This window comes from Adiantum capillus-veneris, chromosome 15 (genome assembly GCF_014529385.1).
Source record: "Adiantum capillus-veneris isolate H3 chromosome 15, ASM1452938v2, whole genome shotgun sequence".
NCBI lineage: Eukaryota > Viridiplantae > Streptophyta > Polypodiopsida > Polypodiales > Pteridaceae > Adiantum > Adiantum capillus-veneris.
In genome coordinates, this window is record NC_140945.1 from 136,894,191 (window position 1) to 136,906,154 (window position 11,964).

General features: G+C 40.5%; 1 pseudogene; it reads left to right on the forward strand.

Moving 5' to 3' along the window:
• The first annotated feature begins 222 nt into the window (after nt 1-222).
• Nucleotides 223-11,289, forward strand: LOC147441559 (uncharacterized; annotated as a pseudogene).
• The last annotated feature ends 675 nt before the right edge of the window (nt 11,290-11,964 follow it).

Below are 11,964 nucleotides of genomic sequence, written 5' to 3' on the forward strand. Positions count from 1 at the left end.
GAGGAGCAGATGGAAGCGAGGGTAGCTGTGTGCTAGAGGAGGCGACAGAGGCAGGACTCCTGGAGCAAGCTATCAGAGGCGAATAAACTCTCTCCCTCTCTCTCTTTCTCTCTCTCCGCCCTCGTCTGTCTCTTTCTGTTTTTTCTCTCTAATATGTGGAGGACTCTCTCTCTCTCTCTCTCTCTCTCTCTCTCTCTCTCAGTACAGTAGATGATGGCTTCGATGTCGCGATGGGACACTAGCATGAGTCAATGCTCAGGACAGGGCAAGGGGAGTCTCGAGGAAGCGGATGGGGAGGACGACGAGCAGCAGGGGCAGGAGTACGATAGTATTGCAGGTTTGCATGCGCCCAACAAGGCGACTCAGATGCTGAGATTGGCTGTCGCTCCTGCAGCAAGAGTGGTTTGACAGCGCAGGGTAGGACAGGGCGGGGGGGGCGTGAGGGGGAAGGGGAAAACAAGCAGATACAATGGAGCGCGTGAATCAACTCCAGTTGAATACCTAGTTTCAGAAGTTAAGGTTCAAAGAATCTCTGAAGGAAATTAATTAATGGACGGAACAGTAGACCCAGTAGTAGTATGTCTGAACAGCTTTATGTTTCAAATAGATTACTACTTTACCAACCGTATCAAGGTCAATCTCCAAGGTGTCAAGGAATTTCTCTATGAGTCTGCCAGATTATACAAGCCTTTTTTCTATTGGGATAGTGAATAAAAGGTGAAAACAGGACTTAACCTAGTGAAGCAGCAAGTTTTCCAAATGCATGGCGAAAGAAAGATAGGCAAATATACAAATTCAACCCAAATTGGACACTTAGTTAACATTTCATCTTCAATCAACTTTATTAGCTACCATGGAATGACATGCACCACCTCACCACAGAGGATGATCGTGGCAGCTGGCAAGAGGGCCCCCTTATCTTGTATTTTGAAAGAAAAAAGTATTCAAAGAGTCCGCACCTTGAGTAGAACATCTTATCTACCACCAGGTGCTTGAATGTGGAGTCTATTTCACTTGTAATGACCGCCAAAATCGACAATTTACTAGTAAAGAACAACACTACCGCTTGTAGAAAGAAGTTTAAAGATACTGTAATTTTGCCTGTGATCTCAAGCTCAAGGGTCAAAGAATCCTTGATGATGTTTTCCATGACATTGAGGTCAAAATCCTCAAATCCCTTCCCCAATACTGCATGACCAACAACAATGCAAGGATTAAGTTAAAAGGCTAGGGGAAGAGGGACCATTCCTCAAAAGAAAAAATATGGACTTGCTAATGGTTAGGACACTATGCTTGCAGTATGTAATGGACCTTGGTGATTGTCGTGCCTACCCACTTGCATGCTTGTTTGAGACACATGTTGGTCTTCATTTAACCCATGCCATCGGCACATGAAGTTGAAAGCTAGTGTCTCGCCTTTATTTTATCACACCATACTTTCTAACTCTATTCCTTCTTCTCGTGCCATGTGAGGTAGGTGAGAAGTTCACAAAGAGTTTGCTCTTTGGATTAATGTTAATAACGAGCAATGAGAGAATGGCAACAAGGAGAGATTATATATGCAATGTCTAGCATGAGCTTCTTGGATTCAGAATTCATATAATCATAAAGATGACATTAGAATAAACATCTAATTGGTAAGGTGAATCTTTTGTTAATGTTGAAAAATCATGCATTTAGACTACTAGATGAAGGGGAAGAAACCAATTTTGAAAAACTCCAATCTATATGGTTGTTAACGTTTATCTCTCAGGAGGTTCAATATAGAACCATGTTAATGTACAACGTGGGTTTGAAAGGAGGGGTTTAAAAATGCAAAAAAATTAGTTAATTTAACATAGATACATTAAAACAGGGAGTTTCTATTTGCAATTTTGGAAAAAATCCTTAATTTATTTATTCAAACATGTTAAAAAAGGGGTTTTTTAATACCCACGAAAGCACGTTATATAGGGGGGTATTGAATGGTGAACCACCCTGGATGTTTATTAACACTTTGTGATCACATGAACTTTTTGAGTAATCATGTAATTATTAAACTGTGATAAGCTTGCGAGATGCAAGAAAAGGGAAGGAGCACACCCCATAGAATTTAATTTACTTGCATGCTGCTTAATATTGTGGTGTGTACACAAATGGGACCAAACTAAGCTTGCCTTTTGCATCCGAGAGCAACTCCTTATATTAACATGAGAGGTAGTTACAATTAGGTTCACAATCGGGCCGTCAGACCAAACACCATACCTCCCCCCATAGGGATAAAAAATATGGACATCTTTTTTGCAAATTTGGATCGAGAAGGGACTCAACAGGACTGAAGGGATTGTATCAGCTCCAACGCATCATGTGGGGGTGTGATCTTATAAGAGCTTAGGGACTAGGGGCCTGAACTCGAGGACTAGACTCGTCATCATGCCAAACATCATCAAGGCATGGAACTCATACATCTCGTTGATGCAAACATCAGGTTGCTATTCCAATGTAATGGACAAGACGAGGAAAGACAAACTATGGGCTAGGTGCGATAATTTTTGCGACATAGATCTATCTCCATAGGGGTCGGACTCGGTGAGCTTGGTTTGATGCTTTATTGAACACAAACTACTTCTAAATTGAACAATTGTTTTGAAAGAAAGTACTATGGAGTTAATGTAGAGAATTGAACATAATGAAAATTGAAAAAAAATGAGGAGAAGTTAATGAGCTTGGTCTGCTTCCAAGGTATCATTCTGCGATTTCATTTACTCAACACCATTGAAAATATTTTTTATTTTTTTTTCGACACACCAGAGAGCCCACAGGGGGAGGTGCTTATCCCTTCCAAATATTAGCCATGTTACATGGTCGGGCAAGGGCCGCGTACCATCGGGCAAGAGCCACGCGTAGGCATCACCATGGCCACCTAATTGATGCACCACATGCTGGGAACGACGGAGAGAACTCGTAGCAACCAGCTAGGAACCTCCTCCTCGGGTGACCCACCCCAGGAGGAGGATGCACTCGAGTGTCCAAGGGCAAGAGCCCTAGCAACGTGAACACCAGGTGAGCACAAGGTGTCCCTCTAGAGTGTGACCCAACAGGGGATTTGAACCCACAACCCGTAGGTTGAGAGGCAGACGGAAAACTCATCCTTGTACTAGACAAAAGCCATCGTCTTATCACCAAGATCAACGAGCACCTTGAATGGCCACAAGGTGATGTCACTTTGGATTGAAGCATCAGTGAACCTTTGACGAATGAGACCTTAGTGTCAAAGACATCGTTGATGGGGTTCATAAAAACTTGATTCTTGGCTGCATCACCGATGAGGCACTGTGTGTCAGTGGAGGCAAGGTCTGAGGGGGTTGTTCAGTTACCTTGATTGTTGGCAATGAACTCCAATGTTCTTTCATTCTGCCAGATCGTGACACAAGAATATGTAACACTGAGGTCAATCTAGATAGCGAGCCCTCTCCGGCCACATGAGCAAGATCTTTGGGGCAACAAAAGGCCCTAGGCAGGATCGCACCATTGTTGGTATTGAGAGAAGTAAGAGGAGCGAGAGGTGAAGAAGCGGGGGGGTCGCGGGCGTGGCAGGTAAGGGATCTGAGCATGCAGACCCATGGGACAATAGAGCAATGACTGAACTGAGGAAGGGGCATATCAGCTGCTGCAACATACCTATGGTCGGTATCCCCTTGTGTAAGGTCTCCCTCTCTCTATCTGACGTCCCATGCAAACGCCATAGCTAGAAAGTACGCCCAAAAACCAGCTCCCAGGAGACTACCACTGAATCAAGATCGATCTTAAACGCATGTAACTATGGCAACGGCTCGTGTGAGGTAGGAGGTAAGCATACATGCAACAATAATGCAAGAATCAACATTTGGGCTGGAGATAACAGACATGTTCATGTTGATGGCGGGAACAAGTCTGGGAAAACAGAGTGTGTCTTCAGCGTTAACACAGGAAGAGAGAGAGAGATGAGAGAGTGGTGCTATCACTTGGAATCGCATAAGGCTTTGGCTACCCCGTATCCAATGAGAAGGTCGCCATCTTTGGCTTCCCAAGAAAACCAAGAAAGGGTTTTTTAATTATCCCTTGCCCGTCAACTCCACCAATGTGATGTGCACACAAATGGGACAAAACTGAGCTTGCCTCTTGCATCCAAGAGCAACTTTTATATTAGCATGAGAGATACTTACAAGTAGGTTCACACTCGTGCCGTCCGACCACACACCACAATATACCGTGTTTTTAATCTATAGAAGCCACACGGATAGACAAGAGATGAATGCATGGTGAAAGATAGAGTTTTTCTATGAGTATAAAAAGCCGTATTATATAGATATACGAACTATGGTTTAAATATCTCTAAAGGAGACACTTGACTCTTCTCCAAAGGAGAAGATGCTACCTTTACCCTCGGTCCGTCATATTAATTTTATGGCATCATACAATTTATCACGTGCATAATTCTTACATGGTTGACACATTAATATATGACACGGAGAGAATGTTCACACACAAGAGGTGCAAGAAAAAAACACATCCCAACAACCCTCACTTTGTGAGTTGTGATGCACAACGTATGCCACAAACACTCACGGAAAACTATCTCCCCTCAAAACATACAAAGGGCAAGAGACACAAAATGTATAAACAAGCAGGTAGAAGGAACAAAAATCCCCTCACATACATACAAGGGTTGATGAGCACACTCTTCTCCTACACAAAGCAGGTGACACGAACTGAAGCTAAGCTTTATATAGATAAATTGAGTTTATTTAGAGTGGTCATAGAAATAGGAAATCGATGTTTTTTGTTTGGAAGTTGAGTAGAGAAGAATCTGATGGACAGTTGACCTATGTGCGTGGTAAATGTGTGGAGTTGGGTACCCCCCACACGATGGGGGGTAATTTGTTATTTGAGGTGATGTTACAACTCCATGTCATGGCCACACATACCTTGCACACCGTCATTGTTATTTGGAAGGCGGTAGAGCAACTGGACCTATTTGGGTTGCAGTTGGCTCCACCTTTTTTTTTTATAGAAAGCAATAATTTGCCTTGGGATCTTGTGGATTGCCTAGTGCAGCATGATGTTTTCAAACCTTTCCATGTCTAGCCTAACATTAATTTCAATGGTGAAGAGCATGAAAATAAGTGCAATGAAATATTTTTTATTCTTTCAAAGCTTCGAACGCTTTTAGACTTTGAAATTTTTATTCTCTCATAGCTTCCACTTTTCTAAGGCTTGCAAATTTTTATTCTTTCAAATCAAAAAGCCTACACAAGAGAACTGTCCAAAAGCACCAACCCCATATATTCATTTTATTTTTTTATTTAAAACAGCCCACTTTTTTATTTAAAACAGCCCACAGCTTGTGCGTGTGGCTACATGAGTTTTTTTGTTGGGAGGGGAAATCCTCACCACCATCAGTTTGAGGGGGGTAATTGAATTACAATTACCCCCTCCCGTGTGGAGGCCCCCTTGGTTCTAGATAGAAGTGGCAAGACTTGCCATTCACATTCAGATGCATTAGCAAATTGAAAACAAGTATATGAAGGGAGACTTGATATGTTGGGTTCCAGATACCAGTGAAATTTGGTGTTGAACAGTGTGTGAAACGTGTAGATTATAGTCCTTGGATGAAGGTCCATTCAATATACTAAGAAGGTGAGATGAAGTTGAGGCTCTCGTTCTCCGACAAGCTTTAGAGTGGGATCACATGGAGAAATGTTTGTACCAAAAAAATAATACGCTTGAGCAAGATTGAGCAGATAATGTCTCCTCTAAATTGATAGCATGTAGGAAGCAACAACAATAAGTGTACATAATGTATGGTGATGGGGCGTGAAGTTGCTTACTTGGTTTGATAGGCTAGGCATAAGTGAGGTGGACACCAAGCAAAACAAGTGATAAAATCACAAGGGCTGTCAAATTAAGGAAACTAATAAAGAACATGAAAGTGAAACAAAAAACTACTAGGATGGTAATCATATTGATCCATAGAGAAAGTGATTTACTGATAACATCATAAATGTTGACCGCGATGAAGGATTGAAGAGTATCAAAGTGGTGTTTTGATAGGATAAACACCACTTAATGTATGGAATCATGCAAGGCCTGATAAAATTTTCTTCTTGAGATACAATTTTTCAAGTACCCTTTCATATGCTTTGTGTAATGCAATCAATTTATATAATTTTTCATATATATCGTTAATTTAAAGATATAAACACAAAAAATGATAGGAATTTTGAGATTCTAGCATGTCAAATGACATGAGTTTTTTTTAAAGCATATGTTTTGATAGGCAAAATAAGCCTTGACAAAGCGTCAATTTTAGGCCTTGATCTAAGGCTAAATCCCACTGTCAAATCTCTATGACTAAGCTTTAAAAAAAACATAAGCATAGTGAATTGAATTGAAAAAGCACTCTTAAGCTCTACATCCTAAGCTTTAGATCCCTATGCTCTACACCCCACTTTAAAAATTCTACATTTTTAAGCTCTAGAGTGACTTTTACAAATTAGAATTGTAGATCCCTAAGTTGTAAATTCCACTTTAAAAGCTTTAAAGTTCTAAGTTAGTAAACCCTAAAACTCTAACGTCTCGGGGTGACCCTCCCTTTACCTGTGGATCCATGTAACATTTTCACTTTCTTTAATTCAAATTTTTACCTTCTAATTTAAAAAAATTCTAGTTCCTCATTGGATTAGCTTTAAAATCTTAAAAAAAATAATCTTTAAAGATTAAAGCTCTAAAGGATAAATTCCTTCCATAAAGTTTTAACCAACAAAAATGACAACTTTAGTTATTACCTAACCCTTGAAAAAAAAAAAGCATAAATTTTAGGCCTTGATGTGAGGTTAGATCCCACTTTAAAATCTCTACATCTCTTAGCTTTAAAAAAAAAACATAAGCATAGTGAATTGAATTAAAAAAACACCCTTAAACTCTACACCCTAAACTTTAGATCCCTATGCTCTACACCCCACTTTAAAAATTCTATATTTTTAAGCTCCAGAGCGACTTTTACAAATTAAAACTATAGATCTCTAAGTTGTAAATCCTACTTTAAAAGCTTTGAAGTTCTAAGTTAGTAAGCCCTAAAACTCTAACGTCTCGGAGTGACCCTCCCCCTACCTGTGGATCTACGTAACATTTTCACTTTCTTTAATTCAAATCTTTACCTTCTAATAATTTTTTTTTTAAGTTCCTCATTGGATTAGGTTTAAAATCTCAAAAAAAAAAACTTTAAAGATTAAAGCTCTAAAGGATAAATTCCTTCCATAAAGTTTTAACCAACAAAAATGACAACTTTAGTTATTACCTAACCCTTGACAAAAAAAAAGCGTCAATTTTAGGCCTTGATCTGAGGCTAGATCCCACTTTAAAATCTCTACATCTCTAAGCTTTAAAAAAAAACATAGGCATAGTGAATTGAATTAAAAAAGCACCCTTAAGCTCTACACCCTAAGCTTTAGATCCCTATGCTCTACACCCCACTTTCAAAATTCTACATTTTTAAGCTCTAGAGCGCCGTTTACAAATTTAAACTTTAGATCGCTAAGTTGTAAATCCCACTTTAAAAGCTTTAAAGTTCTAAGTTAGTAAGTCCTAAAACTCTAACATCTCGGGGTGACCCTCCCCCTACCTCTGGATCCATGTAACATTTTCACTTTCTTTAATTCAAATTTTTACCTTCTAATAATTTTTTTTTTTAGTTCCTCATTGGATTAGGTTTAAAATCTCAAAAAAAAAAACTTTAAAGATTAAAGCTCTAAAGGATAAATTCCTTCCATAAAGTTTTAACCAACAAAAATGACAACTTTAGTTATTACCTCAAGTTTCAACCGTGAATGAAATTCTCAAAATGAAAAGATGGATAAAAGAACTTCTCAAATTTCAAAATGAAAAAGTGACTCTTGGGATTTGTGGAGCCTCTAAGCTTTATCCTTTAACATATAAGGCTGTCAACGTTTCGTGCTTTCTAAAGCATTGGGAAACACAAAATCTTTTCTTTGATATATGAGCGTTCATTTCATTTTTCAAAACTCAAGACATGTCCATCATTAGATTTACACACTCTTCATTTCAATGAGTGCCCACTATCTTATTTCAACCAATCAACATTTTAAGTCTATCAAAAAATAATTGAAAATACAACTCAATTTTATTCCTATTTTAGTCAGCAAAAAGAAAAGTGATCTCTATAGCCTTTGTCCTTTGGGCAGGCCAAAAACACTCATAAATATTACAATTGACAGAATAATACGTGGTTTTCTTTGGGCTCAACATGAAAATAGTTATCAAATGGATGCAATTAAATTTGCACTGTGTAGTGGATGCCAAAGCACTTGCCTGCAATAGTTCACAATTAATTGATGTCAATAAAATTCAAGTTAAAAGACCCTATCTTTTTCATAATGTGGTTCGCACCACACACCCCCCCCTACACACGTGTGAGCTAAGCCTTGAGTGAAACAGAGATGAATCATAGCTCATGCAAAGTGGGATTACTCAAAAACTCTTCAAACAAAAATTAACTTAAACAAGCTTATTAGGAACGCAAAAAAATTTAAAGTGGTTAATGATGCTATGATGCATACACACGCATAGTTTGTCTTGCAATTTCAATGCAACTACTTGCGATTATAAATGAAAAGTAGAAACTATGATGGTTAGATTATAGTGAATAGGATCATAGTATGCAATTAGGAAGTGGTAACCACCACCTCACTCTGATACGAGTTGAAAGGTAATGGTGGATAGACAAGATATGTGCTCACAATGAACGAGAGATTCTTGGCCTGCTAAAGAAAGGCCCTAGTATTGGGTCAGCTTAGGAGTCCTCCAAGCGATGCCGTCCACGTGGACGGGTATTTTTTGTTTAAGTCTTTCACTACAGGTGAACTCGCGAGCTCAGTTTTGTCCGTGCAATACTGCGTTCAACAGACAGGACTGGTGCGAAGCTTCACCCACCATTTTTTTATTGTGTAGAGCTGACAGAAGGCGTGCCACTTCTAGTGTTCCAGGTCTCTGTTGGATTGCAAATTCCAGCCCGCTTGTCAGTTGACAAAGACCCCTCTCTCTCTCTCTCTCTCTTTTCACTCGGAGAACACCTTCAGTGTTAAACTCTCTCTCTCTCTCTCTCTCTCTCTCTCTCTCTCTCTCTCTCTCTCTCTCTCTCTCTCTCTCTCTCTCTCTCTCTCTCTGGCAGGGCGATTCCCTCAGGCTGCGTACATTGCAGGTCCTCTGCCTGGACTACATACACACGAGTAGGCTTTCTCAGATGAGCGCAGTTCCTTTGTGTGTGTATGGAATGTAGCAACTCGGTGCAGCGCAAAAACTGTGAGTGGAGACGTTCTGATTGTGTGTACACCAGGAAGAGCAGGAGTTGTGCCCTTTGTAGAAGGCTCAGGTGAAGGTGGACAGCCTTGGCCATGGGATGTAGATGGAGGGGATAGTGGCCGTTGTCAACAGAGGGGGTGGATAGCACAAAGGTGTAGGTTTGGTAGGCATGAGTGGAGGGCAAAAAGACAAATGGGAGGCGACTAGAGGAGCATGGCTGGACAGAGGTGAAAAGGGAGGGAGGCGAGAGTCCATCAAGGGGATATCAATCATGTGTTGGAGGAGACGTAGGGTGGACGCCAGGGGGGGGTTATGGGTGTGAATGCTAGGGCCCCGTGCGTGCTTTGCAGGTGGATGAGAGGGCAACATGGGCAATGAACACAGAGACCAGAGCGAGGGAGGGAGTCAAACAAAGGAAGGGAAGAAGGTGGAGGGGCAACTGCGCCACCAAGGAGAGGGATTGCATGGGAACAACTAAAGGTAAGGACTTTTGCGTTTAGGAAGTTGGGTGAGGAATCTTGGAATGTAATTAATTAATGAATTGGGAAATAGAACGATAGGTATGTTCCATATATTCTTTGATTTGCAAATCAATGATTAGAATAATAATGTCATTATTTGGATAGACTGGTAATGATTTTCAGCTAAACACACTGATTTTTGCCACGAATTGGTTACTGTTAGTGAGATCTTGTTGTGTCTATGAAACCTTATGGAGACACACTCACTGATATCTTGTCTTTCAGTTGTTTGTATTTACCAATTAAGGAAACTACGTGAGAAAATGCCCCAAAGGATGTGCTTTACTAAGTGCTATGTCTACACGAAATTGGATTCTACTTGATTGAAAGTTTTGTTGTGAATTGTGCCTTACCTGAAAGATCTCAAACCCTGGTTATCTTGCTACACGTGTGTGTTAGACACTCACTAGCAGGGTACTGCCTTTGTCGCTTAGAGGCTTATTGGGTATGCTGAAAGTTTTCACATCAGACTTGGTTCTTTGGTACTAAAAAAAATGAGTAGAGAGTGGCATTGGAAGGATTGGCTTTGAGTACTTGGGTATAAAGCGCCGCACCTTTGGGACCCTGTAGCAAATTTTTTGATGATAATAGTTATAGTGCCTCTGCAGATGTCTGTTTCCAGTGATGTATTTTAGGACTATTCATTCAGAATACCAGAGGAGAGTCCTATAGTTTACCTTAGCTACTTGGATGCAGGTCTTAGCAGGTATGCTGAATGCTGCTTCTTATGCTGTTACTGTCAAGGATTGGATATTTTTATGTGCTGGATCATAAGTGACAAATTGAAGTGGAAATTTCTATGAAATGTCTGCTAGATTATCTCTTCCATTAAGTCGATCCTTGTGGTAAACTACACTGTTTAAAATTAAATGGATGATCTGTTATGAGTATCCCAAATTGAATATTGTTGTGCTCTAGCTCGACAACATTTCAACAAGGTCGTGCAGCTACTAGAGAAATCACATTCCTCCGTAGGTACACCCGAAGCCCTCTCCCTTGCCAAGGACGCGAACATAGAGATTGACAAGGCCATAGCGTTTGATCCGAAGGACGTTTCTTTCCATGTATTGAAGTCCTATGCTCTTGAGCAGCAAGGGATTTTGCTTGGTGCCACTGATTCTTTGAATATAGCCCTTTCAGATGATATGGAAAATGTCATGATTCCTTCTGAGATGTGTGATGCTCTCCTACGGTGTGCGAGCCTCCTTCTCTCCTCCTCCAAAGACCGGCGGAATGTGGATGCTGCCATTCCTGATTTGCAGAAATGCCTCCAAATCATCCCAGATAACCTGAAGGTTCTCTCCAAGCTGGGTCTTTGCTATGAAAGGAATAAGTCTTTTGCTGATGCTGAAAGGATATATGAGTGTGTGTTGACATTGGATTTCAAGTCACAAGAGGCACGGCAGGCTTGAAGAGGTTGAGGCCTTGATTATCATGAACATTCTCTGTATGATTTCTTGTCAATGGCTTTTGTATGGTACAAGTGCAGGCTTGACAATATTGTACATCATGATGGTGGCTGAGGTTGTTTAAGCAATTTTCTTAGAGATGCCAAATCTGGCAAAAACTTGGGCTAGATGATTAGTAAAGCATTAATGAAGAGTTTGGCACATGCCTCCTTTCCTATTAGGAGACTTGCTTTAATCCCTAAAGCCCCGGTGTTTAGGATAGTAGAAACTGAAGTAGTACGAGCGGAAGTGAGACGGGAGAGAGAGTGCGAGAAGAAGAGCACGACGATATGGTGAACTCGCTCTACTGTGATGTGTAGAGCATAGTGAGTTCTTATTAGGTCTTTACAAAAGAACATGTGTACATACCTGGCGGCCCGCCCACTTACCTGGGCGACCACATTGGGCTTTATACCCCAACAACCTCCCACTTAAAGTTCAATGTGGTACTTTAAGGGTGAGAGAAGCTACTATACAAGCTAATATACAAGAGATGTAGAGAAGTGATGTACTACCCTACACCTAACTGCTTGCGAAAATGCGCAAAGCTCTCTGAGGGAAGTCCTTTTGTAAGTAGATCAGCAGGATTTTCTGTGGTGTGAACTTTGACAAGCTGAAGTTGCTTATCCTCAAGCATTTCCCTGATGAAATGATAC